The 15,836-nt window shown below is 37.9% G+C and overlaps 2 non-coding genes across 2 annotated transcripts; both read right to left on the minus strand.

The window, feature by feature from the left end:
* Positions 1 to 11,045: 11,045 nt before the first annotated feature.
* Positions 11,046 to 11,131, minus strand: Trnay-gua (transfer RNA tyrosine (anticodon GUA)). The gene is given in 2 exon segments: positions 11,046 to 11,081; positions 11,095 to 11,131. It is a non-coding gene; the product is annotated as a tRNA-Tyr (tRNA).
* Positions 11,132 to 15,347: 4,216 nt separating this feature from the next.
* On the minus strand, positions 15,348 to 15,435 carry Trnay-gua (transfer RNA tyrosine (anticodon GUA)). Its single transcript is given in 2 exon segments — positions 15,348 to 15,383; positions 15,399 to 15,435. It is a non-coding gene; the product is annotated as a tRNA-Tyr (tRNA).
* Positions 15,436 to 15,836: the final 401 nt, after the last annotated feature.

Raw genomic sequence — 15,836 nt, forward strand, 5'->3', positions numbered from 1 at the left:
TGCATTTTCCCCAATGCAGGTCCAGGTGCATTTTCTCCAATGCAGGTCCGGGTGCATTTTCTCCAATGCAGGTCCAGTCAGTCCAACCCGAGATAGCAAAATAATTAAAAGATGCTATTGGGGCGATAGCGACGAATTTAGACTTCAGTTTCTTTTTAGCAGAATCAAGCCGAAGTCGTCCAGGACACGGATGCCTTTTTTTTTTTCTCCGCAATTGAATTGTTACCTAACATTAAGTTGAATAGCGCTTCACGTGTGATGTGATATCAGAGTCGCCACGCAGGAGAAACTGATCCTAAATTGGTGCTGACGAGCCGGAGATAGTGCTAGCAGATTCTGATGTGAGGTGGGCCGCGGGGCCACGCGCAAATAATCACCGGTTTATCTAATTACGAACGGTCACTTGTCCGGTGAATAAAGCCGTCGGCCGAAACAAGGGATTTTGGGCGATGAAAAGATTGAGAGATGGAGAAATAGAAGAAACGGAATAAAAAACGAGGGGGGGGGGGCGAAATAAAAAAATCTCTTGGACACGCCTTCTTTTGACAAATCGCTAATCGCCAATTATATATTTTCCCCCTTTTTTTTTTCTCTCTCTCTCAACACAAATTGTTATCGACTGCCATTTTGTTTCAAGACTGCGTGGCGTAGACGGCAATCTGTGACAGAGCGCCCACTTGCTCTCTACTTCCACCTAGCCCTCCCCCCCCCTCTCTTTGCTCACGTTTTTCTCCTACCCCCTACCCGCCTCCCTTTCAATTTCCCCGTTCGCTCGTTGCAATTTTCATGAGTCCACTTCCGCCAACATCGACAGCACTTTTTCGGTCCAGATCTCGCTCACTTCTGGTCTCGCGAGAACTCACATCGTTGCCAGGTGATAGCTAATTTCCGGTCGCGCGAGCGGACCGATGTTGATGTTGCGCGGCCTCTGCATTAACGTCTGTTTTGGCAAGCGAGCCCTGCTCCGCACACGACAATGGGGGGCCCTAATAGGGCCAGGTAGTTTTCGCGGCAGGGGATCTTAAAAAACCAGGAATCGGAAAAGCGGTAATGAAACCGCTAATTCTGTTCAAAGCTAACATATTGCCATATTGCACCGATGGAGGGGGGCGGTGCATTCGTTGCAAAACAAAAACTGAAATACAAGAATTGCAATGAAATAGAAATAATTGGGATATAGCTTTAGTTAAACTTATCAAACCCGAGAGCTATGATAGCCAAGCCATCCATTAAACAATTTCCTTTTGGCTTGATGTTTGCGGACGCTCTGTGTCCTTCTAGAGAAATAATACAGTGAAGCTCCAATTGATCTTGCGAGTCTGAATTTGTTAAGAGAATGCCAAGAACAACAAGAGAGGATACAGTTGGGAAATCAATCAAGTGGAAATTATCGGGCGTTACAATGATTAAGTTTTCACTTCAACGACGTGCGCTACTGAGAGATAGAGAGAGAGAAAGAAAGAATAGAGGAGAGAGAAAGAGAAGGAGAGAGAAAAAAGAGAGAGAGAGAGAGAGAAAGAATAGAAGAGAGAGAAAAAGAAGGAGAGAGAAAAAAAGAGAAGAGAGAAAGAAAGAGAGAGAAAGAAAGAATAGATGAGAGATAAAGAGAAGGAGAGAGAAAAAAAAGAGATAGAGAGAGAGAGAAAGAATAGATGAGAGAGAAAGAGAACTAGAGAGAAAAAAAGAGATGAGAGAGAGAAAGAATAAATGAGAGAAAAAGAGAAGGAGAGAGAAAAAAAGAGAAGAGAGAAAGAAAGAGAGAGATAGAAAGAATAGATGAGTGATAAAGAGAAGGAGAGAGAAAAAAAAATATAGAGAGAGAGAGAGAGAGAGAAAGGGTGAAAGAGAGAGAGAAAAAAAGAGAAAGTATTTGAAAAACTGATAGATAGTGCAAGGCGGTTTGTAGAGCCAAGGTTTTAGTCGAGTGTTGATTTTTTTTTTTTTTTTTTTGCCTTGGCTCGTTTGATCCCCTGACACACTCATAAAGTAACAGGTTACAAGTGAATATTGACTATTTAATCTATTATAGATCTTAAGAGTTAATATAGTGTACACATACGTTTCATATGTTCTTTCTTAACAAAAATCTAATATATATTTATGTTACCACTCATACATTGATCACGAGATCTCTTAAACCGTCAAACGGATTCGCATGAAATTTCGTACACAGGTTCCTCTTACCTCCTAGGCGCTTGCTAAGAACTGGATTGGACATATTCGCTATCTGACCACCGCTAATAGCTTTAAAAAAAACGCAAGCTTTCTATCAAACCTTTGTATTTTAGTTTTGGTATTTCACCAAAAGGCCCACAATCTATATATAAAGCATTAAAAAGATAGCATGAAAATGGGACTTCCTGTATATTATTTCTTTTCTCGTGAATTTTTTTTTTTTAAACTTGCCTTACGTCACTTCCGCTTCCCTTTAGACGCTGACTAAATAAAATAAACATAAATAAAAAATCTAGATCTAGGTTTGGTATCATTTCAATACATTTCAGGAGTAAAAAAAAAAAAAAAAAAACAAATAAAACCATTTGAAATTTCTTTTTATTCAGAGAACACAATACCAAAATAAATGTAGAGTTGGAAAAGGAAATGAAGGCATTCCAAAGGGGCCTTCGAAAACTGATAGGATTGTTAAAGACCTGAAACGTGCTGAATAGTCGATCAATTGAATGATGATAAAAATGTTACAAGTTGTCACTGTAATAAAAAATGGAAGGAATGTTTAAAACTGATAAAGGTGAAATGATATCTTCAGACGAATTTTTGGCAAAGGTAAAGCGTTTCTATAGCCGCGAATATAAAAACACAAATTTGGCGGAGACGAATAAAAATACCCCCCCCCCAGTGTCTAGTTACAAAAAAAAAACATACCCTCTCTACCCAACCCCTCCCCTTACGATGATGTATCTCCCATCGTTACCAAACAACCATTTGGCGGGAGATTATAGAGTCGTTAACCACTTGGCATGCCGCATTGAGCTGCTGTCCATTGATGAAGTCTCCGGTCAGTTACTTTGGCCTTTTTTTTTCTTCTTTGGTCAGTTGGTTACAAGAGACCCCTGACCTGTAACTTGACAAGTTTCACATCGTTTGTTTCTGTTGCGCTAGGTGGACCTAATCTCTATTGTCCAGGTTATCCAACAGAGTGTCCGTCTCAATCTCCAAACACAGGCGTCCAGGTCTCCTATTATTTGGCCATTTGGTCACTCTGCCCATCTCTGTTGCCTGTCGTAAAAAATACCCCAATAATTCCGAGGGTCTTAATAGGATCTCCAGTCGACTCACCTCGCTGACCGATGTCCAGTGAAAGTCCGGCAAGACGGCGTCTGTGACGTTTTAATTAATCAGTACTACGGCCCATCAGATTTATTGACAACTTAAAGCCGAGGTGGTCGCAGCGTGGAGGCCCCTGTGACGTCACGTCACGCGCTCAGATCAATGTGCGACTTTGCAAACAATTATCTGGTCCATGAAAGGGCTCTAACCAACCAAGCATGGCAAGTTTTCAGAGGCGTAACCCCAAGTTGAGTCTGTAGCTCGTATGGCCGGCCCTCAATCCTTGAAAAAAAAATCTTACTTTGTTTAGTGTTTGCACTGCAGAGGGGCGGTGGGGGGGGGGGGGGTGAGCAACGTACTGAAAACTGGGGGGGGGGGGGGGGTTCTCAATTTACTTTTCAATGGACCAAAAATGTTGTATTATCATTGATGTTATAAATGCAAGTAGAATTAAACTGTTTCGGAGACTAGAATACTTTAAGTAAGAGACGTTTCGTCTTCTAAGTACGAACTCTAAACAAGCAAAGTTAAAAAAAAAAAAAAAAAACTTAAAAAAAAACAACAACAAAGTGTATATTAAGTGTATCAATTAGTTTCGATCAGTCATGTGATTAAATTTGTAATAAGCCTCAGACGACAATCTATAAAGGGGACTAACTCAGCTTATAACACCACCACAAGTACTATTACTTTACCTTGTTTGAGATATCAAACAAAGTAATTTATTACCAATAGTCAATTAACTAATTGGTAATTTTTTTTATTGTTTCTTGTGTTGTCAGGTAAAAGAATTAATTGCGCAAAATCTGAGCTTGATCCTAGATTGGGTGTCGGAGAAATAACGTGTACAAGTTTTTTTGGACAGACAGACATACAGACAGACAGGGTGAGTTGATTAAAAAGGAAGCAATATAGACCCAATACTTGTCTCTACTAACTTTAATCTCATCGATATAATCTACTCGTATCTTATAAAAATACAGGTGTCCACCAAACAAAACGGTATGAGTCCTGAATAACCAAAAACTAACCCGAAAATGAGGCGTAAGCCCAAAGAAAAAAAAGTTCTTTTGTTTTTTAAATCGACTTTTTGAGGACAAATTTTTGACGACTTTCATATGTGGCTAAATTTCTACCCGACTGTCTTAATCGTTATGTTCAAGACTTAAGCCTAACAAAAACCATGGACAAGACATGTAACTCAGTTTGAAGAAGATGTTACTACGACCGTTTAAGTAGACATTTCGACTATGTCTCTAAAATGATTGTTTATTTGGTCGAACTCCCTAAGCTTTAAGATAATCTAATTTCAAGCACAGTATCATTTGCAGAGGGACCTAATTCTAATTAATGTATTTTGGCGAACAAAGGGAAAGCAATGCAAACACTTTGTCCTCCAAACGTCAGTTATTCACTCCCTTGCCACTTGTACCAAAACAAGGAACGATAACCAGAAGCCCGAGTTCCCGCCAGTAAATCCGATTCTCGGGTGTCTGCTATGTTTCAGTGCCGGCTCCTTCTGGCTTCTTGGGAGAGGCGGACTTATTAGCACTTGTCACGTGGTGTCACGGCGAGTAGCGCCCCTTGCATGTTGTGATTGGCTCGAGGGACGTGACCGGAGCCTTCCCTTACAGGTTCGAGTCACCTCCCTTGGGGAATGTTTGTCTGGAGAGGTTTTACTGTTAAGATTCAGGGTGTCCCGGCGGAACGGACTCTATGGCATCGTCGCAGAGACTGCATAGTGTATTTCAAATGATCTTTGATCTTTATAGCCCCACCTCCTTAACTCTCAAAACTCTTTTATCTCTAAAGGTAACAATAACGGATACGTCCCTCAGACTAGATTTGACCGTTCTGGGTAGACTGTAGATATGTTTTGGCGTATGGATCTATACCTTAATTGCAAATAAATAAATAAACAACAGATTTATTGTTCCAAATTTTTAAAAAAATCAAAAGGACGCCTCTGCATCCCTACCCCTTTTAGTGCTATAGCTTATAAAGACGGGTTCACCTGCATGTATGGTAATGATGTGTTGTTTTTTTTGACTAAATCTTTATTATCTAGATATTTATTGACAGCGACTAGATCTTTTTTGACAGTGACTAGATCTTTAGTGGCTAGATATGTATTGACAGTGACTAGATCTTTAGTGACTAGATATTTATTGACAGTGACTAGATATTTATTGACAGCGACTAGATCTTTATTGACAGTGACTAGATCTTTAGTGGCTAGATATGTATTGACAGTGACTAGATCGCTAGTGGCTAGCTATTTATTGATTATATCTTTATTGACTAGATCTTTATTGGCTAGATCTTTATTGACTAGATCTGTATTGACTAGATCTTTACTGGCTTGGAGTTTAATGGCTAGATCTTTATTGGCTATATATTTATTGACTAGATCTTCATTCTTCACAGTTACTAAATTTTCTGGCATTTATGTTTTAGGCCTCGAATTGAAGTCGAGGCTTTATTTGCCTGTTTGTAATCATGTCAACTTTATCCAGATTTTTTTGTTTTGTTTTGTTATCTCTAGCATAGATCTCTATCAAGAAGTGCAGAGATATTGTAGTAGTTTAAGGCGTGTATAGAGGACAAGAGTATAAATAAATGTTTGTTACACAAAGTAAAGTTGCAATTATGCATAAAACACTGAACCATAATCTTCAAATACAAAAATAAAATCTAATTAAAATACTCAGAAAGACACAAAGATAAAGGCACATTCCTCGTTCCATATGCTAAGACAAATTTGTACAAATGCTCCTTCTTCCCTAGTGCTATTAGAGCATGGAATGGATTGCCTTAGATAGCCTGGAAAATCAGTGACTTAGCAGAATTTAGGTCATTGGTTAATATGCATGACAAGATGCATGACGCGTAGGACGTAATCATCTTCGCTTTTTAAGTAACGTCTGTATTATATAAGATAAGATAAGATCCTATGCCGAACAGGGAGTCGAACACTTAGTGAGGTTGTGACAGAGCGTCGCATGAGGTGTGTGGGACATGTTCTCCGACAAAATGAACTACGCACACCAAGAGTTGCGATGACATGGAGGCCAATACGAGGAAAGCGCAAACAGGGACGTCCTCGCATAACTTGGCGCTACACCTTCATGGAAGACCTCAGAACAGTGGACACCAGGTGGTAGGAGGCTTTAGACATTGCTACTGACAGATCTTTGTGGAGACAGCTTGCCGCACAATGCGCCGAATGACGCGGGAAGACCTAGGTAAGTAATTAATATTTTAGAAAGCTCAGGCGTCCTATTTTAGAAGCCAAACTTGAAGGCGGAAAACTTGTTGTCAGCCTGATAAAAAAAAGCCCACCTTAGATAGCTGGTGGTTCATAAGTCTTCGAAACTACAAGAGACTGAATATGTTGCCTTCATCAATGTTCTTTTCTGATGCCTACACCTGTAGGTGGGTGGGTGGGTGTTCGGGGTGTTAATGTTTATGATGAATAAATAATGGAATGCCCTACATATACCCACATTATCGCGATTTGTAATTGTATCATTTTTAAAGTAAATTAATATTCAGAATTATACATCTCTTTTTTAAGTTTAATCCAATCTCTTCAAAAGACTTTGTTGCGCGATTTTTTTTTATTACAGTTTCTTTAACATTGTCAGCCTGATAAAAAAAAGCCCACCTTAGATAGCTGGTGGTTTATAAGTCTTCGAAACTACAAGAGACTGAATATGTTGCCTTCATCAATGTTCTTTTCTGATGCCTACACCTGTAGGTGGGTGGGTGGGTGTTCGGGGTGTTAATGTTTATGATGAATAAATAATGGAATGCCCTACATATACCCACATTATCGCGATTTGTAATTGTATCATTTTTAAAGTAAATTAATATTCAGAATTATACATCTCTTTTTTAAGTTTAATCCAATCTCTTCAAAAGACTTTGTTGCGAGATTTTTTTTTTATTACAGTTTCTTTAACATTAGGAAATCGTACCGGCCTGTCCACTTGTGGAGTTCCGCAACGTGATGTCCAGGAACATTGTTGATTAGCCCAGCTTCGATCTTGTAATGAACATGAAAAACTGCTATTTTGACCATTCGCTAATGCTCCTATATCTGCGACTACAAGATAACAGAGCATGTATACACAAGCCTTCCCCACAGTTTCAGAATGACCGAGTACTGACAACACACCATCCATAAAAACTTCTGTGTGTGTATGTGTCCCAGAACTGTTGGACTTTACTAGTAAATAAAGACATTGACCTTCAAAACTTCGGAGATCAGGCATTTCGTGTATGCGGACTTTCAAGGTCTAGGGCAAGAAAAAGGACAAGCAAATGAAAACAAGAACTATGAACAATTTCTGAACAAAGTTTTTGCATTTGTTGTTGTGATACCATAAAATTCGTTTTTTTTGTTTTTTTTTGCAATGTATCTTTTGGAAAATAAAGTAGAAAAAAAAAAGCTCAATTTTTTTTTTTTTAAACCTTTGGGCTTCCATAGGAAATAAAAGCAGATCCTTCCGAAACAATCTCAATATTAAGGACTTCGTTTGTGTAGTACATGTGTCTACAACAGAGGACAGTGGACAACCCAGTTAAGTTTGGACAGTTTCTGAACAATGTTAACCTTAATCGTTATGTAAACTGGGAACTTGCGTTTTGGTCTTATGTGTTGTTGGCAGTGTAATCTCTTCTACTGAATACAAAAAAAAAAGGGTAATCTTTAAAGGAAAAAAGCCCTTGTGTAGAGAATGGGCTTCTCACAGAGATTTCATGTAGTTAATTTTTATGCTATTGCATCAACAAGATCTAGACTAAGAAAGAAAGTAATTTTTCGTGACAAAAAAAAATGCTTGAAAGTAAACTCCTCAGTTTAGTTTCCATTCTTTAATCTCATTGTGTGCTTGTTTTCCATTGCACAATATACTTTTTGTTATTTAAAAACAGAAGCTAAAAACCCAAGGACTCTTAGGATGTAAAAAATTTCGACAACTGATGTCAAAGTGAATGAATGAGGTATCTATCTATATATCTATCTAATCTAATCTAATCTGTCTATCTGTCTGTCTGTCTAATCTATCTTATCTTATCTATCTATCTATCTATCTATCTATCTATCTATCTATCTATCTATCTATCTATCTATCTATCTATCTAATCTTATCTTATCTTATCTTATCTTATCTTATCTTATCTTATCTATCTATCTATCTATCTATCTATCTATCTATCTATCTATCTATCTATCTATCTATCTATCTATCTATCGATTACCAAGTTACCTCTACAGTCCTCCGCTCTACCAACTGAGCTATCGCGGGATACAGTGTACTTCCTCTTTTATGAGGTCATCGTTGTTTATTATGCAAATACTAAAAAAGGTATCTTTGATTACTTTTGTTTTATATTAAATCATGAGCAAATAGTCAACCTGCAGCATTGTCTAGCTAGACTCTAGATCAGCGGTTCTCAACCTTTTAAGCTCTGCGACCCTTTTTTACAATTCCCCCACTCTGCCGCGACCCCCCCCCCCACAGCAATAGAAGAGTAGACAATAACAATCCATATTTTCGATGGTCTTAGGCGACCCCTGGCAAATGGTCATTCGACCCCCAAGGGGGTCGCGAATCACAGGTTGAGAACCCCTGCTCTATATCGACATTTTTTATTGTCATTCACCTTCTTGTAACGTGACAGGCCTGCAGCAGTACCATCCTCTGATAACAATCATAATTCTTCATGGATATTCTCCAGTTTTTTTTTAATTATATTTTTTAGCATTTATCTTCGGTTTCGCGTGACAGACGGACAGACAGACCACATAAGACTAATAGCGGCTTTTCCAATTTCAGAGGTCTCTAGAAAAAAAAAGTACAAACCAGTGTATTGTTTACTTATAGGACGTAAAACTTGAAGATGATGGAGATTTTTCACGACAAAACTAAACAATGTCAAGGTCGTCAAATGGAACAGCACTGTTGCCAGCCAAATCAGAAAAAAAAATAACTCTAGTTTTAAGAATATTTATCAATACGTAGGGATCTTCATATGACATTTGTATCAACTCTAATTTATTACTGCTTGTCCATTGCCCACTTGTTTTTAAATAAGTCAAGTCAAATTTGTACAAGTCATAGAGTCAAAATATTACACTTCCAGTCTAGATGGACATTATTTTGTACTACAAACAGGAGAGCTTAGAAGATTTGATTCTGCAGAGCTGAAAAGAGCACAGACATTATTTTATACCTTTATTGAAATTTAAACAAATTAATTCCACTTATCTTATTCATGGTAAACCAGTAACACAAACTAAAAACGCAAAATACCTAGATGTTATAATAAATGAAAAACAGTCATGCAATCCCCATATTGATGAAACTATAGGAAGATTACATGAATTATTTGGGTTTATTAAAAGAAAAATCTATAAATCAAAATGAAAGTAAGAGATAGCCTTGGTTAGGCCAATAATATAATATGCATCCTCTGTTTGGGACCCCTCAACTCAAGAAAACATTAAGAAACTGGAATAGACACAAAATAGAGCAGTGAGATTCATAACCAACGAATAGTCACATTTGATTAGAGTAACACCATTAGAATAATCACTAAATTTAGAAAGCCTTCAGGACAGAAGACTCAAAAGTAAAGTAGCAATTATACATAAAACACTGAACCATAATCTTCAAATACAAAAACAAAATCTAATAAAATACTCAGAAAGACACAAAGATAAAAGCACATTCCTCGTTCCATGTGCTAGGACAAATTTGTGCAAATACTCCTTCTTCCCTAGTGCTATTAGAGCATGGAATGGGTTGCCTGAGCTAGCCAGGAAAACCAGTGACTTTCTGTCTGTAGACCGCTGGGACACCACACAAGATCCGTCAACCTTCTTTAGCCATTCTTTTCTGACTTTGATAGAATTTCATTTTGATGTTCTTTCTGAAAATATTGAAAACTGCCCTTTTACCTGCCTGCGTGGACCACATCGGGGGCCGATTTCGAGTTTGTTTCTCCACACAAACTGTCTTTGTAACATTGTTTTTTTCTCTGTTCTGTGCTGTGTGTATAAGCTATTTATTAGACTAAATACATAATAACAAGAACTCGGGCGTAAAACAAAAAATAGAAAACAAGACGTCATCAGAGTTAACCATGAACATCACCAGTACAGCAAAGAACAATCCATAATCATTATTGTTGTCATAAAAATGTATCTTTAAAATGGCTCTTTAAATAAATTTAAACTTTGTATTGTTTAATATTATATAATACAAAAAAAAAAAAAAAAAAAGATTTTGCAGAACACTGGACAAGTCCATTAACACTTATATTTGTTTATTTTATAGTTCATAGCTTCTCTCCTAAACTGGGCAATGTCATGTCTATTAGGTAACAACAGAAATGTATTCAGTAGTATAATCCAGGTGGTCATTGTCGTAAAAAGCCTTGTTATAGATCAGGTTATAGTACCAAGGGGTTAGAATGTTGGTTTAATGAATAATTTTAAAAAGGTTAGTTTTAATCCTATTTCGAATGAAAGTACAGAATAGCACAGTAGTACTATTGAATGTATGTATTCTTCAGTAAATTGCAGAGAATTGTAACAGATTTTAAGTCAACTAATAAAACAATAAAAAAAAGAATATTCAAATCTTTGAATATTAATACCTTTAAAAAAATTAAGAAAAATTGCAGAAGCAAAGCAGTAAAATAAACATGTATTGATAAAATGATATTAATTAATTTATAAAAAATTATCCCGCGAGCCGGATTCGAACCAGCGACCTAAGGATTACTATTAACTTTCTACAGTCCTCCGCTCTACCAACTGAGCTATCACGGGAGATAACTATGCGGTAAGTAAAAGACGGGTCACTTTTATTGATTTTATGTATCTTATTTTGTTACCTATCATTTGTGACTTGGTCGACTAGGTTTGTATGGGGCGCGGACTGTGAGTGTTTTGAGTTTCAGGTAACCAACACACATTTCTTATGTCTATTTGTAATGTCCAAGATAGATGTCGGATCAATTTTTAGCGGCCCCCGAAAGGGGAAAAGACGCTATTAGTTTTGTGTGAAATGTCTGTCCGTCCGCCCCGTTTAGATCTCGTAAACTAGAAAAGATATTGAAAATTGAAAATATTGAAAATAATATTTTTACCTACCTGGGTGGACCACTTCGGGGGCCGATTTTGAGTTTGTGTTTATAACCTTTTTTTTTTTGTGCTAAACTTTGACTTTACGGCAGTCGTCGAGTGCCAAAATAAATTTAAAAATTCGATCCATCAATCATGTCTTGTTGTCATCTTACACTAAAACGTTAGCCAGAGTTCTCTGCTTTTTTTTTTTTTTACATTTTGATTTTTTAAAACATTTTGTTTGCGTACTTTAAGCAAATCAAATTCAGTAAGTAAAAAAAAAAAAGCGATATGAATTAATGTGGTGGCGTTATATAAGGATTAATCATGAGTGATGTACTTCATGTGCTCACGCAAGACCAGTTGCGATCTACATATTTTGCTAGATCTGGTGCAGACAAAGCCGTTGTCCGCCAGGGATCTACTGAAGAGTGGCGGTATAATGTGGGGGGTGGGGGGGGGGGACATAAGAAAATGAAAGTTGAAAAATCTGGAGAGAGATGAAATTAGACGAAATAAACAATGTCTAGGACAAAATATTGAAACATCGAAGATAAAAATTATTTTGTGCAATAAGAGAAAGAGCTTAGAATCTCTCCTTCTCTTTGTTTCTTGGTCTCGTTTTCTTTCTTCCTCTCTCTCTCTCTCTCTCTCGCTATTCTTTCTTACTCGATCTACGACACTCTCTCGCTTGCACCTACACTCAATACACTCAATCTCTTTCGTTCTCTTTGTTCTCTCTCTTTCTCTTTCTTTCTTTCTTTCTCTTTCTTTATCTTTCTTTTTTTTTCTCTTTCTTTCTTTCTCTTTCTCTCTTTCGTTCTTTTTGTTCTCTTTCTTTCTCTTTCTTTCTCTCTTTCTTTCTCTATCTCTCTTTCTTTCTCTCTCTTTCTTTCTTTATCTCTTTATCTTTCTCTATTTCTTTCTTTATCTTTCTTTTTCCTTTAACTTTCTCTCTTTCTTTCTGTCTCTTTCTCTCTTTCTAGCTCTTTCTTTCTCTCTAACTTTTTCTTTTTCTTTCTCTCTCTCTCTCTCTCTCTCAGTCACATGATACCGAGACTAATTTCGGCCCCAATTAAAAGGCAACTCGCCGAATGAAAAGGGGGCGCCATCGTCAAAACGTCAGCCCTCTGAAGGTTGACAAGCGGGAAGAGAGAGGGGGAGAAAAACTACACCACCATGGGAGAGGGGCGGGTAGTATAAAACTACGGAGTGACAGCGAGGAAAGTGGTGGCGCATAAGAGATGACGGGCAGGGAGGGCGAACAGTTCAGGTAAGATCAAAACACTCGGAGAGAACATCCAGGGGAGATCATCTCTCCGACTCCACAGTCTTAGTCTGTTAACCTTACCAACAACCCCCCACCCCACCCCCCTCATCACGTTCGACACATTAGATTTCGGACGTGGACTCGGCGCCTGTTGCGTCAAAATCGTTTCCGGGGGGGGGGGGGGGGTGCCCCCCACAATATGGCTACCACGTCACCTGAGACAATCCAAGTCAAAAAAGTCTTTTATGAGTTCTTTCCCTTGCATTATCTTTTTTTTTTTTTTCTACTAGCCTCCCTTTCTCCGCCAATTTCTTTTTTCTTATTTAACGAGAAGAATCTTTTTTTTTTCTACGGCAACACTAAGTGACTTTAAAGAATGCTGGGACTCCATACCATTGACCTCTCCCCTACACCCCCTCTCCTTAGGTGTTGTCCATGAAGACTAATCTTTGAAAAGTCGTTTTTTTGGTCGAAATTTTTTTCCGACTTTTTGTTTTAACTACCGGTACTTCACACAAGCGCTGAAATGTGTCGAATTTTATTATTATTATTATTGTCAAACGAACATCTGTACTCGTTTTTCCATATCGATTTCACTAAGTCGATAGCACAAATAATTCGCTTCGATTATGTCTCCATGGCCTGGTCGTGTGGCGTGCGCTCTGGACTGCCGTCTCGATCGTCGCGGGGTCCCACCCTGCCCACCTCCAACCGAGGCATGAACACGGACTTGCGACGTTTCAACCTGTGGGTAGTTTAGACCAATAGCTGGTTGCCACGTCACAGATCTAACGTCACGTCTAAGACCTTCTATAACAATCGGTCTATCTTCAACCCATTCCTCTGCGAAGGAATAGGAAAGGATATAATAATCTATCTTATCTTATCTTATCTTATCTTATATATTACAGACATTACTAAAAAAAAAGAATTTAATTAGGTCCTAAGCATTTCATGTGTCAATCTAGTCATACATGTAAATCAATGACTTAAACTCTGCTAAGTTGTTGGTTTTCCTGGCTGATTCAGGCAACCCTTTCCACTCTTTAATGGCACAAGGGAAGAAGGAAATAAGAAATGTGCATCTAGGAACATCCGAAATATAAAAACATATAACAAACAAAAAAAACTCAAGGATTATAATTTTTTTTTGTTTTGCATATTTTTGCTTTCCATAAATCTAATCATATTTAAATTTGAAAAGCACTATGTGTAGAGTACAGGATACATGAACTTGCAGGGCCGGACTTAGGGCACTGCAGCGAATGCAGCCTCAGTGAGCCCCGCACTTTCGTAGGCCCCGCGCTAACTCTAGTTGTAAATTATTAAATTAAACCATTTTTACTTATTATAAACATGGTTATGGCGGCGTCCTGATTTTCTAGGGGCTCCTCGAAATCTCCTGAAATTGCAAAGTATACGAAAAAAAGTCATGAAAATCTCCTGAAATTATTAAAATATCCTGAAAACTCATAAAAACGTCCTGAAAAATAGACAAAATTGTAATTTTGGTGTGTCATTCAATATGGATAACGCCAATCCTACTCGCGATTTAAAAAAAAAGGCATTGCCAGCGTTTATTTAATAAAAATATAATAATAGGGTTAACTTTTTCATCTTCTGCGTTCTCATTGTAATGTTGGAGTGTTCAGATAACTAGACCAATACATGAGATGAACTGCGCAGTGGTTTTCATATCAGGGAGCTCTCCATATAGTTTCCTTTCTATTGGGGTGATTTGGGGCCAATGTCTTATACGGGCCTCTTTTTAAAGAGAGCAGTTTTGGAGGACGTGGCCTGCATTCTCTGGTGATACTCCACATGGGCAGATTTCACTGGTTCCAATTTTGAGCTTCAGGTACATGTGTTGTCGCATTCTGTTGTGTCCGGTCCTGAGTCGAAAGATTAGACGTTGGTCTTGTCGGGATAGCTTATAGTAAGCGTCATCTTTCGTGTGATTTGGATAGTCATTGGCATATAAAAATTATAAATATAGATCTAAGTCTATCTCGATCTCTTACAAAAATCAAAAGCGATATTTTGCTAGTCGATAGTAAATCTAAAAGGCAGATTTGAATGTTTAACGGCTTTCAGTTGGAAAACAACCTTCTATTGTAGATGGCTGGTCAAGTAAATTTGATCGTCATTTCGTATTTAGTAAAATATGAATAAAGTAGAAAGATGAATTTATTTTCTAACAAAAAAAATCTTAATTTTCACTTCTTATCCCTACTCAGACTAGGCCCCGCGCAATCCGCTTCGCATAGGGCCCCGCAATCTGTAGTACCGGCCCTGTGCACTTGTGACTTATGAAACTTTGCTTTCGAGATCATGTCACAGCCATGTGAACGCAGGAAAGGAAATTTATTTATTCATCTTTTTATTTCTGTATTACAATACAAATGGTGTTCCATCCCTTTGCATCCGGTCAGTGTGGAAGAGAGGCGAGAGTCGACGTGTGTGGGCAGTCCAGCACTCGCCAATTTACCGCCGAGGGTTTCCCCCAGCAGTTAAGAGGTCACTCTAACAATAAAAATACCAAAATTAAATAAATAAGCTCGATCTATTCACAGAAAGCTCAAATCTTTATCCATTTGCTAAAAAAAAATAATTACAAAGTACACACAAAAAAAATTGAAATAAAAAATTTCCCGCGAGCCGGATTCGAACCAGCGACCTAAGGATTACAACTCTTCCTTTCTACAGTCCTCCGCTCTACCAACTGAGCTATCACGGGAGACAGCATTTTGAGTGACAAAACAGGTCTAATTGACAGAGTAGATGTATCGATACATTTTACCTGTATTATCTGTTAATCGCTAGGTGGTTAGGGCTTTTAACCGTGACCCCCGTGACCCTCTAAGTCGAAGGTGCCGATTTAACAGAATGGTTTGTGAGTGATGTTAGTGGTTGGGTTTTATAACTTTAAAAAGAAACGCAGCTAAACTTAATAAAAAGAATTAAATTTTGGCCATTCGAGATTCAAAGAGATTTTGTTAGTAATTTAACGCAATATAACTTCCTCGGGCTTATGAAATGTAACTTTGAAGTTATGGACACAATAAGCCTGTTTTAACACACAAATTATCATAGATGATAGTAGAAGGACTCTTTAATAATGGGCTTCCATGTCACGCA

This window comes from Biomphalaria glabrata, chromosome 15 (assembly GCF_947242115.1).
Source record: "Biomphalaria glabrata chromosome 15, xgBioGlab47.1, whole genome shotgun sequence".
Classification (NCBI taxonomy): domain Eukaryota; kingdom Metazoa; phylum Mollusca; class Gastropoda; family Planorbidae; genus Biomphalaria; species Biomphalaria glabrata.